Source organism: Helianthus annuus, chromosome 17 (assembly GCF_002127325.2).
Source record: "Helianthus annuus cultivar XRQ/B chromosome 17, HanXRQr2.0-SUNRISE, whole genome shotgun sequence".
In the NCBI taxonomy this organism is placed as follows: domain Eukaryota; kingdom Viridiplantae; phylum Streptophyta; class Magnoliopsida; order Asterales; family Asteraceae; genus Helianthus; species Helianthus annuus.
The window spans coordinates 83,776,642-83,794,508 of record NC_035449.2 but is presented as its reverse complement, the minus strand read 5'-3'; positions in this window follow the sequence as shown (position 1 = coordinate 83,794,508).

Here is a 17,867-nt window from a genome sequence, read left to right as displayed (position 1 = left end):
CACCTAGTTGGGATGCACATTGTCGAGTTACGATTAGGGACTGTTAAGCGTCTCGGACATGATATATTATGTGTGTGTGTCTTAATTGAATAATCATTGTTCTTGCTTGAGTTGTGCTTAACTGTTATACGTGCCATATGTGACAACCACCGATGTGGTCTATGTGTAAACAAACTGTAAAACTGATCATTACCAAACACTCTTCTAGGTTGTGAGTATTGAACTTATTTAACGAGTAACTTGTCTAACCGAGAAAATCTAAGGTGAGTTCATTGCTCTTTTCTCAAGCATGGATCCCAGTGAAGGGTTAACGGGTAACGTTCCGATGAGGAATGCATGGGTAACGGGATGTTGGTTATTGTACTCAGTTTTTCTATCATTGTAAGACCACTACATCTACCGGCACGTTGCTTGTAGGGCAACGGGGGTTATTAGTTGATAGCGCTATTAGGTTTGGCACCCTCACGACGTTCAAGGGGAACGGGCGTGAACTAATTACCTTAAAACATGACCAATGCTTTGATAGAGGCATTGGGGTTGGCAATCACATATCATCTGGCCATTCGGTACTCGAGTAATAACAACATCGAAACATCAAACATCTTAACAACAAACAACATATCGTTTTGTAAACTGTTTTACTCACTTGTTCGGTAACACAACTTGGTAAACAAACACAAACCTTGAACTCACCAGCGTAGTCTGACACACTTGTTTACATGCTTGTAGGTAATTACTGAAGGAACTTGGGAACTTGCTGTCTGATGCTGCTGGAGTGGTTATGGTCATGATAACCATTTATATTGATTGGGTTTCGACACATTTATACTTTTATGCTTCCGCTCAGTACTTTGGTTTTGGTTTAACTTTCAAACGATACATTTCTTTCAATCGGGTATTTTATTATATTATAACTTGTGTTTGATGTGATTGGTGGCTCTTTGTTGAATCGTTACACCTCCATTAGGGACACGCCCTAGGTGGTAATTTGGGGGTGTGACAATGTAAGCATCCATTATAACCCGACTTGTATTCATGTATATCAAAAGTGGTTTGCAAAACACCATGATGTGCATATACTGATCGTAACACGTGTACAAGTTAATATGGAACATACAAGTTAATATTGTAACACCGTATACCTGGGGTGACATGTGTTAAGCCTCTGTTATAATCTTGGTTTAACCCAACATGGTGTCATGTATAAGCTAGTGGTTTCCAAAACACCATGATTTGTATATATTATAACAACATAGTATACCTGATATAACGTGTGTTAAGCGTCTATTATAACGTGTGTTAAGACTTCCAGAATGTGTTAAGTCCATACCGTTTTAACATCATCTACTAGACAAAACAATAAGAGTCTCAAATTACATGTAGTTGTTTAACATGTGATAAGGTTGAAAACAGTTGACAGAGGCGATGGGTTTAAGGGTGAGTTTAGTTAATATCGTAATGTTGTAACCCCACTTGTATACATATGATAACATGTGTTAAGCATCCATTATAATGTTGTTGTAACCCGAGTTGTATTCATGTATATGAAAGTGGTTTGCAAAACACTATGATGTGCATATACTGATCGTAACACGTGAACAAGTTAATATGGAACATACAAGTTAATATCGTAACACCGTATACCTGGGATAAAATGTGTTAACCCTTTGTTATAATCTTTGTTTAACCTAACATGGTGTCATGTATAAGCTATTGGTTTCCAAAACACCATGATGTGTATATACATACTGTAACATGTGTTAAGCGACTGAAATGTATAACGTGTGTTAAGCATCTATTATAACGTGTGTAAATACTTCCATAATGGATGAATAAACTCCAATAGTAACTTAATAACAATAGAGTAAACCTGATATAACGTGTGTTAAGCATCTATTATAACATGTGTTAGGAGTTCCTTAATGGACGCATAAACTTCAATAGTAACTGTAACAGTAGAGGTACAAATACGAGTGCCTCCAACAGAAAATGTGTTAAGTCTAGACCGTTTTAACATCGTGTACTAGAGAAAACAACAAGTCTCACATTACATATTACTAGTAAACAAAAATACATAGCACTAACACGTGTTACGTTGTACATGGGTTTCACGTCACATGTAACACATGCATGTCCTGAAGCTCAAACTATAACACGTGTTAGTTGTGTTGTGCTGTAACATAAACATGGTCATGATCCTTAAGCATCTGATCCACGTTTGACGAAACCAACGGTCCCGAGAATTGGATCTTGTTTCCCTTGTATCCATCACCATCCTAATAACAAAAAGATAAGATAACCGTTAAGTCGTTAAACAGACATAACTATTAACTATTATACTTGGTGTTCGTGTTTCAAAACCCATATTCTATAATCGGTTGAAAAGAAAAAAAGTGAAATGGGTAAAATGAAATTGAATGATTCAAACTATTCAAGCATGTAAGGTATAATATGAAACCGGCCATTTATGTACTTGAAATTTAGTATGTAACGTGTAATATGAAACGAGCCATTTACAATTTACATATCATAATCTTAACATAATAAACTTTCCCAACGCATCCAAAAGCATTTATCCATGACTCAAACATCCACACAGTCCCCAAGCTCAAAATTTCAATCATCTAACAATATTACCCTCGCACATAAAAAAAAACCCCCCAAAATTAATCCAAACAAATTTTAAATAAAAAAACAAACAATTAAACCTTTGTAGTTAATATGAGTTTAACATTCGGATGGAGATCATTCCCCCAAATATAATCTTTGGATGGAGAACATTCGGGTCCAGATTGATACGATCTCAAGAGCTCGTCAACATCGGTGACCTTTGAGCAGTAGTTGATGATGGCAACATTCAGATCTGGTGTCATTTTGAGGATGCTACGGACCCACATGGTTCTTCAAGGAATAAAGTATAGCCATTTGGGTTGAATATATTCAGTTCCACATCTGAATATATGGGTTGGGGGTTGGGGGATGGCAGTGGTAGAGGGGCAGTGGTGGCAGTGGTGGGGGTTGTGCAGCGGGGGTCGGCCGACGGTGGTAAAGGTGCAACGGTGGTGGGGGTTCTGCAACAGGGTTGGAGGTGTTTACGGTGGTGCCGGAGGTACAATACTGATGGTGGTGCGGTGGTGATGATGGTGGTGGTGCGGTGGTATGCAGGTGAAGATGTTAAAGGAGATATGAGGGACGAGATCTAGAAATTTTGGCTTTTAAAAATGAAATAATCTATAAATGGGGGGTATGGTGATTTGTGAGGTGATGGGCATTAATGCTACTGTCAAATCAAATGGGGAAGAGTTCTTGGGTTGGGTGGATAGATGTATAATTACTAATATACCCTTAGAGCAATAAGCATAATGAGTTGATTTGGATAACGTGGATAAATGTAGGCCACATGTTAAGTTTGTAAAGTTATCTAAAAATTAAGGGTTTCTTATAGAGCATTGCCATATATATATATATATATAAAACCTAAAACAATGGTCTTTAACTAGTATATACTATTTAATTAGCAAAAATATTGTTTTACTTATTGTTTTTTTGATGTTATGCATGTAAAAAATACAAAACAAAGGTATATTTTTGGAAATAAACGAGTTAGCTCGACGAGCCACAATCTGGCTCAAGCGTTTGACAAGTCATGCCCGAGCCAAACATTTAGCTCGTTAAGATCATGGGCGGATCTTAATAGGGTTGTGGCAGGGCCACGGCCCGGGCAAGTTTTTCGGCCGTAGTGCTAATTTTCGCATTTCGATCAAATTTTTTTATATATACTATGTTTGGCCCGGGCTTGCCCGGGCTTTTTTTAGTGCCCGTGTCTTTCGGCCCTGACACGTTCAACAGGCAAGATCCGCCACTTGGTTAAGATAAACAAGCCAACTCGACTTGGCTCGCTTTTTAAATGAGCCAAGCCTGAACCAACCCTGTCTCGGCTCGTTTACATCCCTACTTCATCCAAACATGCAATGATTGACGAATTTTGAATATGATTAACCTAGCTTGTTTGATCATCGTTATCTATTACCCAAAGTATACCCAAGGTCATGGTAACTTTTAATGGGTCATGAAACCTTAAAATGTTAGATTGAGTTGTCATGAGTCATGCTAGATATATTGAGCAGTAACATATCATACATGTTTTAATAGTAACATATTGGAACTCAACATTGATAATTCTTTAAATGGACTGTGATTGGCTTTATATGTCATGTTAGGTCTCGAATAGTTATAACGAGTTGTAGCAAGTCATAACAGATCATGATGACATTACCTGGCATGATGGATCTTAATAGATCATGATGACCTTACATGTCTTGATAATGCAAGCCTTAGGGTGTAAGGGGCACTCCTCTAAGGGGGAGTGACCTCTCTTACACACACCCAATCAGCACGCGTCACGTCAACTCCTCCCTTAACTCCCCATTTTGTACTTAAACGTTGGCATCACTCCACTCAAACAATTATTTTTTTATAAAAAAAGAAGAAAAAAAAATGATTGATGGAAAAAGGGTGGACGCACATTAACAACCAATCACCCCCTCTCTCTCCTCTTTCTCAATCGGTGAGCACACACCGAGCTAAACACTCCCCGCGCGGTATACTTTTGTTGGTGACGGTGTACCCGCACGGCAAATTAAGTCCCCGTATGGGGTCACCGAAGGTGTCCCGTGCACCCTTGGTTGATTATATTAGGTCTACAATAGTCATGATGGATCTTAATAGATGGTGACGTCCTTACATGTCTTGATAATCATATTGGGCCTTTCTAGTCTAAATGGACCATGGAGTTTATTATGTCTTAAAATGCAATACCATGTTATAGTCACTTATAGTAGAAATGAGCGTATCGGGTTTTTTTTTATATCTGGAACCGGTTGCTAACCGTACCCGATTCTTGAATTAGTGTGAATGGAACCGTTTCTTGTAAGAAGCAGTTTCAGTTCCTATCCGATTTTAAACCATAAATACTAAAACCGATACTAACCGATTCTGGATAGGGTTGTAACCAGGACCGGTTCCTTCGGATATTTCACATAAATAAAGTGAATACCTCTATAGACTGATGTTTCCAGATCCATTTCCGTACGTTTATTATAATATGATATAGTCTTTGACAGGCTGTAAAGCACTTTGAAAAAAAAAGACTTATTTTTTACAGAAGTACAAAAAAGTATGGTACAAGTCATTATAGTTACTGTAAAAGGCTACAAGTCTACAACTTAACCAGCTAATGTACAAGCAAACAAGCACCATATACGTCTTCGAGACTTCACCACCAACATTAAACATTACGTTTCTCTCTGTTATTTTTTTTCTTTAGTTGGGAACAACAACCAATGTTCTTCTTCCTTTTCCATCTTGCATCGGGTTGGAATTGATTATGGAGGAACCGGTTTTAGGTAGGAACCGGGTACGAATTATTTTTTATATAAAAAGTGAAACCGGGTAAAAACCTACGGGTTTTTTGAACCCGAAACCGGTTCTTCAATAAAGCGGGTAGAAACTGAAACCAGTTCCAGGTAAGGTCTATTGGATCGGGTTTGAAACCGGTTGTTATGCCCATCTCTAGGGCTGTAAGCGAACCGAACGAACACGAACAAGGCCATGTTCGTGTTCGTTCGTTAAGGAAATTAACATGTTCGCGAACTGTTCACGAACGCATACCGAACATAAGTTTGTGTTCGTGTTCGTTCGTTAAGCAAATTCAGTTGTTCACGAAGAGTTCGTGAACACTGGTCTCGAGCACAAACGAATGAAATCAAATAAAAACGAACGCAAACGAACATTTAACTTGAAAATAAAACATAAACACATTATTATCCTTAACCATTTGATATAAGTAGTTAAATACAACCATCAAATTATAAATCAAAACACAAGAAGTCAACTACACCACCAAACGATGAATCAAATTTAACTAACTTAGACATAATTATCCTCATAAATGTCTTAGAATGTCCAAATTTTAGCTAACTTAGAAAAAAAATATGGTTTCAAGTTTTCAATTTGTTTAGATAAAAGGTTTATTATTTATTGTTTTTTTAATATAAACAAATGAACATGAACGTAACTAACCGAACATATTATCGAACGTTCACGAACGTAGTTGAACGAAGTAGACCTGTGTTCGTGTTCGTTCGCTAAGCTAACCGAACGAAAGTTTTTGTTTGTCTCCGTTCGTTAAGCTAATCGAACGAACATAAACGAATTTCCCGCCGAACGATTCACGAACTGTTCGCCGAACGTTCGATTCGTTTACAGCCCTACCCATCTCTAACTTATACTATACTACAATCAGCAATATAGATTATTCTTGTCTTGATAACCATATATCATGCCTAATAACATTAATGAATCATAAACCACTCGTGATCCATTTTATTACTTATTACTAGTTGTATTGTCAACTAAATTCACAATTAAAATTTATTTGAAATTCCTCACAGTCAAAGCAGTTGATCATAGTTAAAACCAATCAATTAAATTAAAATCATCAAACACTAAATATAAGAAAACAATAATGTAACTATTTTAGAAAAAAAACTTTATTACAATAAAATAAATTAATATTATTTAGAATATTGGTAATATGTAAGTATCTATACTACTATATAATAATGCACTAGGTTATAACCCCGTATATTACACGGGTTGAAAAAATAAAATATATATTAAATAGTAAAATTGCAAAATTTATTATTAAAAAAAGAATGAATTAAACAAAAAGAAAGAAAATTAAAATTAGAAATTTGAACATTTTTTTTTTGAAAATTTCTGTCAATATTCAATACTAAAACTTGGTTTTAAACCTCTCAACATTTGTCGTCTTTATTAAACAAAAGAAAGGAAATCAAAATTGGAAATTTGAAGAAAAAATTGAGAATTTCCTTCGATACAAAAATTTGGTTCAAACCTCAATGAGCTTATATTGTTATCTGATCCTCATCGACATTGATCGAAAAGAAGTCCCTAAATAAACTTCCATCTTTAAATCAAAGCTAAAATTCAATAAAAAAAAAACAGATCTCTAATGCATATTAATCGTGAAGAAAACAAATGTAAAAAAAAAGAACAATGGGAAGGAGACAAATGTAAAAAAATAATAATAATAATAACAATGACAATCCTGGAGAGATTACTTCTTATTCATTAAATATTGGTTCTCTCCATCCAATAACATCATTTAGATAGTTCAAGATAATCGCACACATCCTATGACTTGTCGATTGAAACCCTTATAGCAAATAATTCAAAACCCAACACCCATTTTTTTTTTTTTTTGATAAAATTTAAAATTTGAAAATTTTAATGGATTAAGTTTTTTTAATAGATTAAGTTATCTTTATGGATTAAGTTTTTTTTAATGGATTAAGTTATCTTTAACAAAAGATATTATCAAAATCAAATAATATTTCAATTTTTTTTGTTTAGACGGGAAAACCCGAATATTTGATAGCCTCATTGATTGACGCGTGTTCCGTAGATGGTTTCTTTTATTATATAGTATAGATTTTAGATTGACAAAATTGTGAATTTATAGTCATGTTAAGACAAATTTTCTATTATGCTCACTCGCCATCAAGTTTAACCAAATCAATCTGCTCTTTCAGCTCATCATTCTGTTATTTAGGTTCATCGTTCTGAGCCTTCAGATTGTTAATTTGTTCACAAGCAGTGAACATAGTATTGTAATCCTTCTCACAAGCTTCTGCCTAATTCTTCTTAGCCTCCGCTAGCTCAACAACAACCTTTTTAGCTCTCTTGTTGCCACCAATAACTGCCCACTCCATAAACTTATTTCCATTAGCAAATTTGGCATACACCTCTGCGAAAATCTGTTTCGCAGCCTGATACTTGGCATTGAAGGCAATAAAAGCATCTCTTTCTTCAGCAATGATGCGCCACTCGCATGATATTTCAGCGCTTGTGGACATCGCAAAGGCATGATGGTTATACAAGCTCTCTCATGAGCGCATCCTCTGATTCATCAACTCCCCGGGCGGAACACAACCTTGAAAAAATATTTGGCAAACAACCGTTGATCTAATGGCATCACCCTGTTTAAATGTCTACTTGCGCTGACGAGGTTCACCCGCCCCTTGTTCAGTGTATGTTCGATAATAATTCCATATCTTCGTCTCACCTAGGAGCATGGGCGAAGAGCCAACATCATCACCACCACTGACACCCGCACCACAGAAAGGTTGCCCTATAGGTCCCTTTCGGGTAGGGTGTTGAACCAAAGACACTTCCACACCTATTGCACCAGGAGCGCCCTCCAGAAGGACATTGTGTGTAGGTTTCTCTATGCATGACAACTAAATAAAACACAAATAGAAACATAATTAAGCCTAAGAGAGAAGGCACAATTACCTACTTCATCGTCTAGATACACAAACACATGTTTACTCTATGGTCTCCACTGAGCGCTCGTTCCCACAACTACTAAAGCCCTCTCAACTAGGACTTTCCATGGTGACGGGCGCAACTTCTCATACCAACCTTTGGGAATCTACAAGGCCTCTTTCGGTATCTCCGCAACTTCTCTAATACTCATTGCCACCGGGAATACCACGTCTTTGATGTAGAAGAATTTGCCTTTCCAATCATGAAAACTCTTCGGTGGGGTCGATAATATCTTCTTTGTAGCATGGTGCAACCCAAAAGAGTGGAACCCTTGCGTGCACTGCAAATTATAAAAAAAAGCCCGAAACTTGGGCACATTCGGATCCACGTCCTGTGTCTGGCAGCAAGATTCAAAATTTCTAAGGTGCACCATGCCTAGTAGACTTAACTAGGATATATAGAAGCCATATATTTTTATAACCTTCGCAAGGAACTTGGTAATGGGAAGTCGGAAGTTCCTTTCACCAAAGAAATTGACATATAATGTAATCATGCCTGCCGATGCATCCGCGACAGTTTGGCCCTTCACCGAGAAGATCGCACCCTCAAAATTTTCGACGTTCAACTCAATGTATTTCCACTTAAGTGACATCGTCTTTATCATCTGTACTTTTGGCTCCCTCGTCGTCTCTTTATGTTGAGAAGATGTACACATTCGCCTCAACAGTATATGAATACTTTCTAAAAAGAGACTTGAATATTCGAAGATTCAAAGAAAATATGGAAATATGAAAAGAAAGTGAAGAACATGGTTGAAGATTTGAAGATAATGTAGAGGTTTGAGAGAGAAAATGGAGATGGAAAGTTGGAGAAGTGGTGATGGGGGGAAACCTAATCGCCTATTTATACCCATTGCATGTAATGCAATAGGTAATCGTGTCAAGCCCACTTGCCACAGTGGCCCAATCAAGAAGCGACACATCTCGCTACAAAAGAGTAACGACTGATCACTCACGTGCATGACAGCGACTCTCTTCAGTGGCGAAGCTTGACCCGAATGACGCCGGGGGGGGGGGGTCGAAAACGTCAAAAAATTTCTATAGAACCAAGTGGTCGAAAACGTATATACCCAAAAATTTATGTACGAAAACTACATATATAACACTACTGAGCGAAAAGTTCGGGGGTCGGGCCCCCCTCCCCGCCCCTTCTATACTTCGCCACTGACTCTCTTGACACAAGACGAAAAGGTAACCTTGACATGGCAACCTTTATGATTTTCGCACAGTGTCAGTGGTCAAATTACCCCCCCCCCTTTCCACCAAACCATATCTCCAACGATTCTTTCAAAATTCAAAATTCCTTCTGCATGCGCAAGTGTGCGTTTTCCCCCCAGAAATCACATGATCATGCGCCATGCACCGAAACAATCAAGTGTTAAATCTACTTTTCCACATGCGCCGATGTGCGCCTTATCAGGCCACACTTGCGCATATACACCTTCTCAAGTCACATCCCAAGTGTGCACTATCTCAAAAGTGCATACACTTACAACTGCACAACTCAAGTGGGGTTGCCCCCACAAACATCAAGATAGCAAAACATGCATCAAGTCTAGAGTTTACCATCTGCGCATGGGAACAACACTGGACTGGGGACTTGAATGGGTATGGTCCCAAATGTCGCGCAAGCCATGCGTGTGCAGTGTCACACCCCAACCGATCGCGTAAATATCGGGGCGGGACAAAATAGATTGCTCGAGACATCATAACTTGCTAAATGTTTCAGTATTTAGTTAAACACAAATTTCATTGATAAACTAAATGATACATTGTTTTTAAATGGAAATACAAACAAAAAGAGAGGCGCATAAAATCAAAATGTGTTTCTAAATCCATCCTACTAGATTCTTGAAACGTCATATCATAAATTTCCTGTAATATAAATTAAAATAGATGTCAACACATTAAGCATTGGTGAGCATACAAATTTAGCTACTAACATTAATAGAAAAGTTGTTATCAATCCTACATGGCATAAAAATATACTAAGGCATGGAAATATAAAAACACTAGCATGCATCAAATATAGGTCCAACTAATTGTGTTCACAAAGTTGCGTATTGTCACACCCTGGCTTTTGCGGAAGCGTGGGTTTATTTGGTGTGACTTCTTAATACCATAGCACAATCATAACAATGCTATATGAAATAAAACACATGATAGTCATCCATTCATTAAGTTTTAAAAGTTACCACAACATCATTGTTTTAAAAGTTGACACATGAAAACAAAATACAACCATGACATAATTGAAACATGTTCATACGATATAACAAAAGACTTGAATAAAAACATGGTTTAAGACTTGTAACCCGTCCAGGCAAGGGTCACACCTCCTAAACCTGGATGACATCATTATTCCCTACGTAGCTTGACACGATTGCACACATCGCCAGATCCATTAATTTCCTGAAATACATGTAGTTTGAAAAATCAACAAAAGTTGAGCGAGTTCATGTAAAAGTGAGTTTTTATAAACCTTTAGAGTATGAATAAAAGTCCCTGGTATGTAGCAATAAGGAAAAAGAGATCACCAATGGGTTGCAAAGCCACTGGTATGTGTGAGAAGGTGCAGGAAAAATCAAACCTAGCAAATTTGTTACCGGGCTTCGGCTGTAAGACACAGTCACCTCTATGGGCCGCCCCGGCCTCACGGGTGTGGGCTCGCTACACCCAAATAGATCTATCACTCTTGTGTCCCTCGGTCCTAACAACGAGGATTAATGGACTTAAGTGTTGTACCCACCCCTCACATGATCTAGTAGTAAACCCTCCCTACGCTAACCATACCATGTAAATAAATGTTTGTAATAATTGTCGCATGTATTTCACCCCCGAAGTATAAAACTGAAAACAATAAAGAGAAAAGGGGGACATGAACTCACAGAAGTGTGTGTCCTGTAACGTCAATCTCAAACTTGATTTGCTGCGTGACGACCTACACGTACTAATGTCTATTAGGCAAATGGGCCGTGCCTTGGTTTAAGGTTTAGTGTTTTGAGTTGCGTTACTTTGATATTATACTTGTTAAAATAATAATAATTATTTTAACTTAACTTTTGTTTTTAGGAAAAATAGTTAGGCAACTATTTTGTATCCGCACTTCTTAATTATTTTATAAGTGTATTTCCTTCCCAAGGATGAGGGTTTTTATACATGTACACTTGTAATTTCCGAAAAATATATTTTAAGTCCCACTTAGAAAATATAATTTAATCACTTGTCTAAAACATCTTAATTCCAAAATATACATATTTTTCCCAAAAATATTATATTTTACTTCATAAATTTTCCAAAATAATACTTTATCAAAAATATACGTATGAGAGTATTTTTCCGAAATATACATAAGTTACGTTTTAGCGCTTCGTAATACAACAATACTTGCGTAACTTAAATATTTATTTTGTGAGAGTTTTGGTATTATTTTGGAGTCGTAATTCCATGGTATATACCAGTTACATTATTTTATCCTAAAAATTAATATAACTAGTTCACAAAATAATCAAATAATCACACAAGCATTTTAGTATAAAATATATACATTCTACATATATATTTATCAATTTTTATTTATGAAAATCAACCTCCGGCACTTAGTATTTTTGTAATAAAAATCATGGCGAAGTTTATTTTGAAAATAAGGTTAAAAATATATTTGTAAACACTTGTTAGAAAAATATTTCTAAGTGTTGAAATTCTAGAAAAATTTCGCCAGAGTTTCCTTTGTAAATGGAGGCGTCCATGCTTACTAGCATATCATTTTCTTTTGTAAAATCATTCAAACAATTAACAACCAACAATATACAATCTCTAATCACCAATCTTGACAAAAAATAGGCATGAACTATAAACTTATGAACTTGAAAAATTTATAAAAACATGTAGTAACTTACTAGTATACTTAGTAAGTCTTGTTACCTTTAAAAATGTGATTGGTTCTTTAAAAGCTTTATTTTTAAAGAATTTGTATTTTCACAACTTCTAGTCATAATTTCTGAAAATATTTCTTTGTGAAATTTTCTTGTTATACAAGTGTTTCTACACTTGTTTATTCACTAAAAATGTGTTTAGTTTATGTAAGATCCAAGTTTTAACAAAACTTATACCTTTCACTTGGTTCTTTCGAAAAACCACTCATAGATCTTTAGATCTACAAGATTATAACTTATTTTGATCTTTATTTTTCAAGAAACTTTCATTCATTCAAGTTCATAGCTTATGTGTGGATGATTTCATCATCCTACACTTCTTTAACTTTCACATCTTGCTAGTTCATGTCTTTAAACATGATCTAGCAAGTCCATGTGATGAACCATATCATTTTATCTAGTAAACAACAATCAACAAACATAATAACATAAGAATAACATGATTTCATCATTACTTTAACACTACTTCATCACTTTGTTAGTTTTTGTTCAAGACTTTGATTATGTTCTTTAGGGTTCTTAATATTTCACCATTCTTTTTACTATTAACCAACAAAAATATGAAGAGTATGAAGATCTAAGACACTTACTACTAGCACAAGGCTAGGGGAGTTCAAGTGTGTAAATGTGGTGGTTAAAAGAAAACGAGAGCGGTCCTTGAGCTTCCGAACACACCAAGCTTACTTGTAGGGTCTCTTGAACCTTTGGATGAGTGTAGATCGCTTGAAGAAAAACTTGAAGGTGGTGATGGTGGGTATGGTGGTGGCGGCCGAACACAAGAGGAGGGAGAGGAAAGTGGAGTTTGTAAGTGTGTTGTGATGAGAGAAGATGGTGAACTTATGTGCCTTTATATTAACCATTCTCACCATTTGTCCATTGTATATAATGTCTCATTAGTACTAAACATGATCAATAAAATAATCAACAAAATCATGTGGGGTGAGCCCCCATGTAACCGGTTTCGAAGGGGGGGGGGGGTATAGGGTTGGGTTGTAATGGTTTAGTTACAATCTAGTTAAGTTTCAAATGTTTAGTTAGTGCATGAAGGTGTGTTATATAATTTAAGGTGTGTTCGGGTGTTCGGGGACCCGAACTAGCTCAGAAAAGTAAAAACAATGTGTTTGGCAATATTTTTGTGTTCCGGGTAAAGTCCGGTTGTTCGGTTGGGTGTTGTCTGTCACGGCCCCCGACCCGGTTTGACCCGTTTCAGGAGCCGCGGGACAGAAATCCCGTTATATTTGTTTATATGATTTTAGCAGCGGAAATTTTAACATCAGGATCGTTATAAAGCTAAAAACTTTTCCCGATTATTTTATTTCACAATTCGGGATAAAATCCCGATAATTTACAATAATAAGATTTTTCTGATAAATCTTTATTTCAAAACATATTTCTTTATTTTATACTGAGCCACTATCTTAAGCTTGAAATGCTCCCCGGCACTTTTCCTGAATTACAGTAGATCACCTGAAACATGTTTGAAAAAGGTTTTGTCAGCGGGGAAATACTGAGTGAATCATTCAGTTTACTGAAAACGACACATTTGTTATAATTCACAGTATTAAGATCTTTTACATATGTTTCTGATATCAACCAACTACCCACAGTATTTATCACTCGACCGGATCTGTGACAGTGGTCATATCACCATTGGCTGCCCCAATGAATGACGTATCACTTAATTTTAGGTTCGCCCACCTAATTGTGATAAAAACAGTAGTAATGTGCACAATACCCCACATACTGGCTGTAATTTGGTGATTACATCAACTTAATCACTGTAATTATAATTCTGAAAATAATTTGGAGTATTGTAAAACAGTTGATAAAAAGAGAATGACTCACATTGCAGATTTAATACGGACAAAATATGATTTAGCCTGGTTAACCTAATTTCAATAATAATGCACACAAAACTGGGTTAGTGATCAATACAGCAGTCACGATAACTCACGAAATCAAATTCTCACAATGAACGACAAAGTGCAATACTTAAACATTCATCGATTTAACGACGAACGACAAAGTATAACCCAATGTGGGCGGCACTTAAACATTCTTTGGATATATTGATCTCGGAAAATGAATCGTAATAGCGATCGAGTAATTACCCTGTTTTGTGGCAGCGATTCGAGTGCAGTGTGTGTGTTTAATTGTAATATAAGTGTGATAACTCGACGTACAGAAAGCGTTTGGCCGTCGTTTTAACTTCCAAAATCAAGTCCCAAGGTCGGCTATTTATAGCCAGAAAATAGCCTCGCTTACGAACCGTAAGCCATAACCCTTACGGTCCGTAAGGGTTCGGTCTAATTTGTAGAGTAGCCTAGTCAGTGGCATAGGCTTGATGAATCAACTATTTCGAAAATTCTCAGCTTAGACAACGAAATTTAAAGATAATTATCAACTAGGGTTTACCCCCCTGAGTTTTAGGGGCCCTGATCCTGATTTCGATTATTCCGAAAATTATAGGGTTAGTGCGGAATTACTTGGGTGTCTCAATTAGGGTTTCCTTATTGACTAATTATCATTCTAGTTATAAATTTTAATGAGAGTTGTTACATCCTCCCCACCTTAAGAAAAATCTCGTCCTCGAGATTTATTGAAATAGATGAGGGTATTTCCGCTTCTTTTCTGACTCCAGTTCCCAAGTATATTCTGGTCCTCTCTTTGAATTCCATTTGACTTTCACCAGTACTAGTCGCTTGTGTTTGAGAAACTTGATTTTCTTATCTTCTATTTGTAAAGGTTTCTCTATGAATTTCAGCTTTTCATTTACCTCCACATCTTGAAGAGGTACTACCAGGGATTCGTCTGATAGACATTTCTTAAGATTGGATACATGAAATACATCATGTACTCCAGCTAGTTCTTCTGGAAGTTGTAAGTGATAAGCAACTGGTCCGATTTGTTGAATCACTGGGAATGGTCCAACATATCTTGGACTCAGTTTTCCTTTCTTACCGAACCGTACGACTCCTTTCCAAGGAGATACTTTCAACAGTACTTTGTCTCCTATCTGGAATTCTAGTGGCTTGCGGCAATTGTCTGCATAGCTTTTCTGGCGATCTCTGGCTGTTTTCAATGTTTCTTTGATTTGAGTTATCTTGTCAGTGGTTTCTTACACGATTTCTGGACCTGATAATTGACTTTCTCCTATTTCTGCCCAACATACGGGAGTTCTGCACTTGCGTCCATATAGTGATTCGAATGGAGCGACTTCGATGCTTGAATGATAACTATTATTATAGGAGAATTCGATTAATGGTAAATGGTTATCCCAATTACCACCAAAGTCAATTACACATGCGCGAAGCATGTCTTCTAGAGTTTGGATCATCCTTTCACTTTGTCCGTCTGTTTGTGGATGATATGCAGTACTTAAATTGAGTCGGGTTCCCATTGATTCTTGGAAACTTGTCCAGAAACGGGAAGTGAAACGACTATCTCTATCCGATACAATGGAGAGTGGAACTCCATGTAAGGATACTATTTCATCTACGTACAACTTGGCTAACCTTTCCATGCTAAAGGTTTCCTTTATTGGTAGAAAATGAGCGGATTTAGTTAATCGGTCTACGATTACCCAAATGGCATCATTACCTTTTCTGGTTTTGGGTAACTTAGTAACAAAGTCCATTATTATAAGTTCCCATTTCCATACAGGCATTTCTAACTGTTGTAGCAGACCTGAAGGTTTCTGATGTTCGGCTTTAACTTGTGAACAGGTTAAACACTTAGATACGTATTCGGCTATATCCTTCTTCATTCCTATCCACCAGAAATTCTTTCTTAAATCTTGGTACATCTTATTGTTTCCTGGATGTACAGTATACCTAGATTTATGAGCTTCGTCTAAAATCTTTGACCTTAAATTTCCCTGTTTAGGTACCCAAATTCTGCTTTTGTGGAATTTCCAAATTCCATCATTTCCTTGTTCCAATTCTTTTAGGTAACCTTTCATTCCTTCGGTATCGTCCTTGATTGCCATTTCCTGAATTTCTTTCAATTGTTCCATTAAATCTACTTGTAGATTTATTCTAAGAGCACGGACTCGCCTTTGCTTCTCATGATACTTTCGACTTAAGGCGTCTGCGACTACGTTTGCCTTTCCTTCATGATATTGAATATCACAGTCGTAATCACTCAGGATTTCCATCCATCTTCTTTGCCTCATGTTTAACTCTTTTTGCCCAAATATATACCTTAAACTCTTATGATCTGTATAAATAGTAAACTTACTTCCATACAGATAATGTCTCCATATCTTAAGGGCAAAAACTATAGCTCCTAATTCTAAATCATGAGTTGTATAGTTTTCTTCGTGCTTTTTCAATTGTCTGGAAGCATACGCAATTACCTTCTTGCGTTGCATCAACACACATCCGTATCCTAATTTTGAAGCATCACAATATACCTCAAAATCTTCTGTTCCTTCTGGTAAGGCTAAGATTGGAGCTTTGGTTAATTTCTGCTTTAAGATTCTGAAGGCTTCTTCTTGTTTAGGTCCCCACTCAAATTTAGTGGCTTTACAGGTTAGCTTAGTTAATGGTATAGCTATCTTGGAAAAATCCTTAATAAACCGTCTATAATATCCAGCTAATCCTATAAAACTTCTAATTTCCATTGCAGTTTGCGGAACCTTCCAATTGGTAATTGCTTCTATCTTAGCAGGATCTACGTGAATACCTTCGTGATTCACCATGTGTCCTAAAAATTGCACTTCTTGTAGCCAAAATTCACACTTCGAGAATTTAGCGTACAACTTTTCTTTTCTTAACAAAGTTAAGAGTGCATGCAAGTGCTGACAATGTTCGACCTGACTTTTTGAATAAATAAGTATATCGTCTATGAAAACAATTACAAATTTATCCAAATATGGTTTACAGATCCTGTTCATCATGTCCATAAATGCTGCAGGTGCATTAGTTAATCCAAAGGGCATGACTGTAAACTCATAATGTCCATACCTAGTTCTAAAAGCAGTTTTAGGTATGTCTTCTTCTTGAACCTTTAATTGATGATATCCGGAGCGCAAGTCTATCTTAGAAAAATATTTAGCGCCTTGTAATTGATCGAAAAGATCATCAATCCTAGGTAATGGGTATCGATTCTTAATTGTAACCTTATTCAACTCTCTATAATCGATACACATTCTCATCGATCCATCTTTCTTTTTCACAAACAACACTGGTGCACCCCAAGGGGATGAACTAGGTTGTATAAATCCTTTGCTTAGTAATTCATCTAATTGCTTCTTTAATTCTAGCATTTCGGTAGGAGCTAATCGATAGGGTGCCTTGGCTATCGGTGTAGTTCCTGGAATTAGATGAATCCTAAATTCTACCTCCCTATCTGGTGGTAACCCAGGTAAATCTTCCGGAAATACATCTGGGTATTCTGAGACTACAGGAATTTCCTTAAGTTCTTTTCCTTTAGTACAAATGATTACTGAAATCATATATACTATTCCTTGTTTCCGTTCATAATTAGCAACTTTCATTACTGATATGAACTTCAGCGG